At 44.2% G+C, this 7767-nt stretch overlaps 1 long non-coding RNA gene across 1 annotated transcript; it reads left to right on the top strand.

Moving 5' to 3' along the window:
* Positions 1 to 940: 940 nt before the first annotated feature.
* On the top strand, positions 941 to 5645 carry LOC129151019 (uncharacterized). Its single transcript, XR_008557826.1, has 3 exons — positions 941 to 965; positions 1276 to 1342; positions 5472 to 5645. It is a non-coding gene; the product is annotated as an uncharacterized LOC129151019 (long non-coding RNA).
* Positions 5646 to 7767: the final 2122 nt, after the last annotated feature.

Here is a 7767-nt window from a genome sequence, read left to right as displayed (position 1 = left end):
TGCAGCTTTTAAACCGGAGGGGAGCTGCCGCATCTCAGACTGCACTGCGGTTTGTCCAAGGTGACAGCCTCCCTGCGCAGTCACACACCCCCTGGCCGCCCCCTCTGCCCAGCCAGCCCAGCACTTGCCCAGCCTGACCTGTTACAGGAATGCTGGAACCGCAGACACAAAAAAGAACTGCTTAGGGTGAAATGAACCTCGGGCTAATTGCAAAGGGACTGAATAAAGGTCAAACTAGGAACTCACCTAAAGCAAGTGTTTCTTTAAAAGAAATCTATGTTAAGAGAGTAAAAAATAGAAAAAATAAAACAATGGGCTTGGTCTTTTATCTTTATTGGATAAAAGTTCCTAAAAAGTTGCAATAAAGCACTTGAAACACAAGCATTATTTTAATTAACATCAAATAAAAAAGATAGATGCTCTGACAGAAGTTGTGAAGAGGACAGGGAAGTGAAAGGAAGAAATGATGTGAGCCACCGGTCCATGTGTACTCTATGCAGGGAAGAGTTTGATGGTTGTCATGGTAACTCTCCTCTCAACTGCCTGGTAAGTGCCTTATTTGCATAGGGTAAAAGGATATTTTTAAAAATAATTAAAGGTAAACATTAAGTACACAGCCTATAGCATAATAATTATAGCTTAAAAGTTTTAAATCAAATACACAAACCTTTTCTTCTCTGGTTTTATATTGCAATGTGATTATTTTTTTAAGCTAATATTAATGAACATCCAACCTAGTAAATTTTAAAGATCTAATTGGCTCTATTGAACAATTCATGAATGGGCAGCACAAAGTCCTGTTCGTTTATCTAGTGAACAGAGAGGTCCTCGGAGCAGCTGTGTGATGGGCGGTTTGTAGGCGGAAACTGGGCGGGACAGGCCAGTGATCAGCAGGAGGAAGGACAGGACTGTCTGAGGCAGAGTCCGCTCATTTGGGGAAGGCAGGCAGGAGTCTCCTCTGGCAGGTGACTGGACTAGTGTCGCTTAGGAAATTCCAGACTGATTGGTTTAAAACTCCAGGGCTGGGAGAGGCTGCGACTGCAATTAGGATGGACAGGAAGGAATTCAGTCTTGGTGGGGTTTACTAAAAGTGGCTTCATGTGGGGCCTGCGTTGCTTTTTAAGGATCATCTAAGTGCTAGAGGAAGACATGGGTTATCAAGCATGAGGCCCGGGGGCCCCCCTCTCCCAGAGGAAACAGTGAGAAACCTTTTCTGGGCAGAGGCTGTTGGTGCCCAAACCATCTGTGACCAATGTTTTCATTTTCTTCTTTCAGACTTGAACTCTGGGACAACAGCGGATTCTAAACAAAAGCAAAAGAGAGTGGGCTTCTTGGGGCGTTGGTGAGCATTTGGCTCAGTTTATTTTATTAACATGCCTACCTAACATTTTTCCTGGTTTAAATTCTGCTTTTTATTTCAAATTTCTTTTTTTTTTAATTTAAAAATAATTCCCTAATGCCTTCAGGCTTAAGAGCCTATGCATGTGCAACCTTGTTAGTTCCTTCTTACTATTTTTAGCTCGAGTTGAATTTGTACTTTGGGTGAGTGCTCGAATATGAAGACATGTTAAGGATCTCCTTGTGTTATTGGAGAAGGTGGGGGGTCCCTTCCCCCATGGGTGCTGCTGGGGTGGATGTCTCAGGACATCCGGAGAAAGGAATGCTCTGAGACTCACACAGGAGAATGGGGGGTTTCATTTGGGTGGAATTACACCCCTGTGTTTCTCAAGTCCCATTTCCCTTAGTCCAATCCTAGTGTTGGGGCAGTGTGAAGGGCACCAGGTGTTAGACCCGTGGGGTCAGACAGACCTGGGTTCAGCAACCTCGGTACTTGGGTTCTGGCTGGGAAAGAATCCAGAGCCAAGACCCAACCTGTAAGAGAACGTTTATTTATAAAATCACAGAGCTGGACGAGGTGTTCCGTAGAAGATGTGGGCTTAGGAAACAAGTTATAGGGCGAAGGAAGGGCTAGGAGCTTGGGAGGAGGAAGGTGAAGTTGACGGCCTGGGGAGGGAGAGGAAGGGAAGGGAGAAGGGCAAGCGCGTGCTCCCTGGAGGGACAGCGCACTGGGTCTTGTCCTGAGGGCTTTAAGAGTGGGGATTTTAGGGAAGGTCCAGGGCAGGATCTCAGTGGGATACTCAGCAGCTTTCCAGGTGGCCTTTCAGGGTTGTGGTCTCCACTGATGGGTTGGTCAGGGCCAGGGCAGGGGTCATTACCCAATGCAGCTGGTCCTGAGATCAGCCAGGGGGTCACTTGTCTGGTTTTGCTGCTTTTCGGGCCTGGAGCTGAAATACCACTGAGGCCCAGATGTTATCTCTGGGGAGGAAAGGTGGTGGGCAGAGGGGGGTGGTCCAAACTGCATGACCAGGGATCTGCTAGGGGAGGAAAGGTCACCCTGGGGCAAGGTCCTACCCTACCATTGTCCTTTGCTAGGCACCGGGGGCTGTGTACCCTGGTGACCTTCAGTAGGCGGCCCATCGGCCTTGCTCTGCTCATGTCAACTGCCGTCCACAGCAGAAGTGGAGCTGGGGTTTCAGTCGAGCTAGAAGCAAAGCCTGTGTCCAGTGTCCTTTCCTTGTTGGAGCCGGGTCCAGTCCGCATCAGGCTGGTTACGGTCCATCAGTCCCTTGTGTGGGGTCCATAAGGCCGTGGGCCACGTGGCTGAAGGCAGGGAAGCAGGGGCAAGTGAGCCTGGCAAGCCCAGAGTCACGCAAGCCCCCAGAGAGGCAAGAGGAACCGAGAGAGAGAGAGAGAGAGAGAGAGAGAGAGAGAGAGAGAGAGAGAGGATCGGTTGCCTCTGTATGCACCCTGAGCGACCCGGGATCGATCCTGCAACCTAGGCATGTGCCCTGACCAGGAATCAAGCCTATAACCTTTCAGCGCTCAGAGCAATGCTCCAACCCACTGAGCCACACCAGCCAGGTGCTGCCACTCCTATTTTAAGTTAAACACTCCTTCCATAAGGGCACGGGGTAAAGGGGGTATGCAGGTGTCAACAACTGTTATTGTGGTCCGGGCGTTCAGCAATGGCAGCTTGGACTGGGGATGGAGAGAGGTAGACAGGCCTGAGAAAGGGTGAACTTCAATAAGACCTGCCGATACATTAGCTGTGGGATATGAAGAACAGGAAAACTCCTTGTTCTTTGTTCTTACCGCCTTGGTAAAAACAATCTTGTGCAAACCTGCTTTTCTTCAAGAATAAATGTGTTTATGTCCAAATAATATCGCCTTCTGTTAGTGGTGGTGGCACACAGTTCTTTCATCCCATTTCCTGTAACGTCGCTTTAGCAGGGAGCGTCCTCAGATTCCACCGCCAACATCCAGCCTGACCGTGGTAGGCAGCGCTCACACAAGGAAGGGTGCTACACTTAGTTATGCCCAGGGACACTTTCTTAAACAGTTTGCTTCTAAACTTAGAAAATGTGTGAAACACAAATTTCAAACAACACTATCCAGGGTGGGAGACTGAATAACTTTTCTTAAAGATGATTTCTTATTAATCTAACTAGAGGCCCGATGCACGAAATTCATGCAAGAGTAGGCTTTCCTTCCCCCGGCTGCCAGCACCAGTTTCCCTCTGGCACCTGGGACCCAGGCTTCGCTCCAGCCCCGGCTTCGTCCAGAAGGATGTCCAGAATGACGTCTGGTCTAATTAGCATATTACCCTTTTATTATTATAGATGATTTTAATTCATCCCCTTAAAGTGAGTCCAAGGACCGTGTACAGGAAAATGGAGAAACGGTTTTGTTTGTTTGTTTTGTGGTTCAATTAAAACAAGCCTTAGTTTGGGGTCTCCCACCGCTGCTGTAAAATGGACTCATTGGCTATAATCTTGCCCTGCCTCTAGAAGCGGGCCAGTGCCCGTGAGCTTTTTCTTATTGTTAGGTGAATAGACCTTTAAGTCACATTTAGAAGTCAAAATGCCAAGGAGGAAAAGTTCATATAAAGTAAATCGGAGGGTCACCTCTTCAGTACTGACCCAAAGGCAAGTCTCCCCTTTCCCAGCTAAGGCTTCTCTAGTTGGTGACTTCCGGACACAGGGGGTGCTGTTGCCTTCTGCTCTCACATCCTTCGCCCATCCCTCCTTCTAAATGGGGATGTACCCACCCCCATCAGGAGAAGCAGCGAGAGGGAAGACAGAGGAGAACCTGGACTTGGGTGGGTGGCTTCATCCTCTTGCCCTGGCTGTGTTTCTCTTATAAGTACTTTCCAGGGCTGTGCTGGGGTCCCCGCCCTCCTCTCTCTCCCGGGGCTCCAGCCCAGCTCCCTCTCCACATGGGCCATGTGTCCTTCACAGGAAACACGTGGGCCTCCTCAAGCAGGGCAAATCCAAGCAGTTTCACCGCAGTCACTCTGGCTCTCCCGCCAATGGGTTTGGTTAGCTCTTCCAGCCCTCCTTAGGCCCCAGGCTAAAGTCAGACCCCACGAAGACAGAGACATAATTTAAGAAGTATAAATCACCCTTATTATTAATTTGTCCAGAAACTCTGTCACTGCTATTGGTAATACAGAGTGGCAAGAAAGGTAAATATTTTTATGTAAATAAGGCTATAAGCATCTAAATTAAATTAGTTTGGGATTTTAAAATTATTTTTATTTCTCTTCTCTCTTTTTTTATATATAGTATTATATTACATATATACATGACTATATATGCATGATATGTCATGTGATATTGATATATGAAATGTATACATACATCTTAAGTACATTCAGACTAGGAATGTGGGACTCTCGCATTTCTGAGCGAAACCTCACTCATCCACAGTGTCCTTGCACCAGAGTGCGGGGCTGCTGGTTAAAGCTCAGGGGTAACAGGTAGGGTCTTGTCTCCCGCCGAAGGGCCCCACATCCGTGTTTTGCCAGCACCGCCTCTGGGAGGCAGAACTCTCAGATTAAAGGCAGGACACGCCCTTGGCTCTTAAAACACCAACATGCGAAATGGAGCCCTTTTCAGCCAGCAGTTTCTTAAATTTGATGAATTTGGATTCTACTTTTCTCTTTGTGATTTCTAAAGATGTGTATTACATAAAAAGCCAATGGAAATATGCTTAGCCAGTATAATATAAACCTCACTAACTACGGGATGTTTATAGACAGAGAAGTGAGAAGGCCAACCACCCATGTTTACCATTTCACAACTGTCTGCATCCTGCAGAGCGTGCCTGCACTTGCTGGCTACCCTTTCAGGGGATGGTCCATTTCTTAGACTATTCACTCCTTTTCACACTGCTCTAAGAAAAAAATCAGTGGGATCCTAGTTATATTATTCATAGATGATGCACAAAGGTATTTGCCTCCTTCCCCCAGATTTGTGTAAATCATTAATATCTCCAAACAGAGGAAAAGGAAGAGGAAGAGTACCTGTCATGGACAGAATTCCTAAGGGACTCGACACTGACCCTAAGTACAGTCATCCCCTCGTCACTGTGTGATAGCCGCGCTCATTTGGATTTGCTCTCTCTTCCAGGCGTGAGGGAACACACGGCGAATCTTTGGAGCTTACAGTTTATATTCTGAGGGCCCCATGGAGGAAAAAGCATTTATTTCATCAGCCACACTGAGTTCTACTGCACAAATGTCTTTTATTTAATTGTATGAAACCCCGAAGGTTGAAAACAATATTTTAATTAAAATTTTAAGAGAAATCTCACCTTTGACTTCATTCATTCAATCATTCATTCAGCACAGATTTCTGGACTAGCCATACCTACAGACCCTCACTTGTCTGAGGGGTGGCAGGTACAATGTTGAGTGAGACATCTCTGTTCCCATGGAGCTTCCCATGCACTGGGTTCGCTCATTCCCCTGGGTGGACTGTTCTAATTACTGAGACACCGGAGTGAACTAGATAGAAAGTAAACAATAAACCAATGTAAATTTTTTCCTACACTTACATTACTGGAACTCTTCCTATAACATATAAGCCTATCACTAGGCTTTGGGGATCTGAGTTTCAGAAAGTTCCAGTGATGTAAGTATAGAACTATAGAACTGCCCAAACAATTTTTAGGTTACCATCCTAAATTTAAAAAGTAAGAAATACATACCGACTCAAGAAGAAAGGCTATAAAGTATTTTAGTAACTCCAGAGTTCTCTGATATTTTCCAGAACTATTTTTTTTGTTGTTGTTGTTAATCCTCCACCCGAGGATATTTTCCCATTGATTTTTAGAGAGAGTAGAAGAGAGGGGGAAACAAAAAGAGAGAGAAACACCGATGTGAGAGGGACACGTCGATTGGTTGCCTCCCAATCAACCAGGGCTGGGATTGAGCTTGCAACCGAGGCATGTGCCCTAGACTGGAATCGAACCCGGGACCCTTCAGCCTTCAGGCTGATGCTCTATCCACTGAGCCAAACCAGCCAGGGCTATTTCCCAGAACTCTTGACCTATTATTTTCAACTGTACTAAGACTCCTCTATCAAAACTTGTTTTAATTTTCAAAAAATTATTATTCATGTTATACCTCACTGGAAGCACAAATCAGTACTTTGCTTCTTGTCCTTTGAAAGTAAATAAGAATGCTTGAGCAGACAAAAAATATTTTAGGAACCAGAAATCAATGTGGCATAATAAAGAAGTTTAAATATTACAGACTGAACACCAAATATATATTCTTTTATCAGAATCTCATTAAATAACAAAATTTTGAACAGAACCTCATTAAATTACAAAATTCCCAACCTTAGTCTTAGAAGCCAGAAGATAATGGTGCAATATGTTTAAAATTCAAATGAAAATTAATTTCTAATTTATAATTCTATATCTAGTCATACAATTAAGGGTGAAAATAAAACAAAAACATTTTCATATATGTCAAGTCTCAAAATCATTACATCCAATGCACTCTTTCTCAGGAGCTGCTCTCTCAAAGCAAAGGAATAAATCAAATAAGCAGAAATCATGGGCCTCGGAAACAAGAGATTCAACAAAGAAAAAGGGAGCAGAAAATTTGAAGGAGAGGGAAGGGGTGTCCTAAAACTAATCTGATAAGAACAGCCTGATTATCTTGGAGCTGAGAGACAAAATAAAGACAAAGTCAAACAAACTAACAAATAAACAAATATAAAAACCTGAGTGGATGATTACCTAAGTGTTAGGGGGTCTATGGAAGTATTGGGGAAGACTTAATGAATAGTACATAGAAATCTAAGCAACAAGACAATTGTTAACTAACTCCAAGGAAGTTGAAAGTTACATAAAAGAAGATGTGAGCGTAGTGTGCTATGTGGCTCAGTGTGAACATTAGAATAATGTAAGCAATGAATTTTCATCTTACCAAGAATTCTGGGATAGCTGAATTGAAAGAGGAATGTCTGTGTGAAGCAGGGATTTTACATTTGTTGGTTTTAAAAACAACTAAATGGTAGTCTTACCTTCCCTGGAAGGAATTTAGTAGATTATATCTCAATTTTTTAATTGAAAAGTACATTTAAAAATTTGAAAGAAGTCCCAGAAGAAGCAGAATTGAAAGTGGGTTGCTTCTGGTAAGCCAGAATCAGTGATGGGTAGGGGTTGGGCAGGAGAGTGCTAAATTTTCTCATAAATACTCTGCCATTTTATTTGACATTTTAAAGCATATTGATTTTTTTAATGAGTAGGGGCCAGAAGTTGAGACACCTACTTTTAACTCTTTGCTCTGGTCTGGTTACCGAGTCCCCTGAGCTATACCCCCAAAATTTCTGGGGAGTTTTTAGGATAAAATAAGGATTCTCCCAATATATCCTCCAGTATGCACCTTGGCACTCAGACATGTTTTGAGCA

Source organism: Eptesicus fuscus, chromosome 12 (genome assembly GCF_027574615.1).
Source record: "Eptesicus fuscus isolate TK198812 chromosome 12, DD_ASM_mEF_20220401, whole genome shotgun sequence".
NCBI lineage: Eukaryota > Metazoa > Chordata > Mammalia > Chiroptera > Vespertilionidae > Eptesicus > Eptesicus fuscus.
Note: the sequence above shows the minus strand (reverse complement) of the source record. Positions and strands in the feature narration are given on the sequence as shown.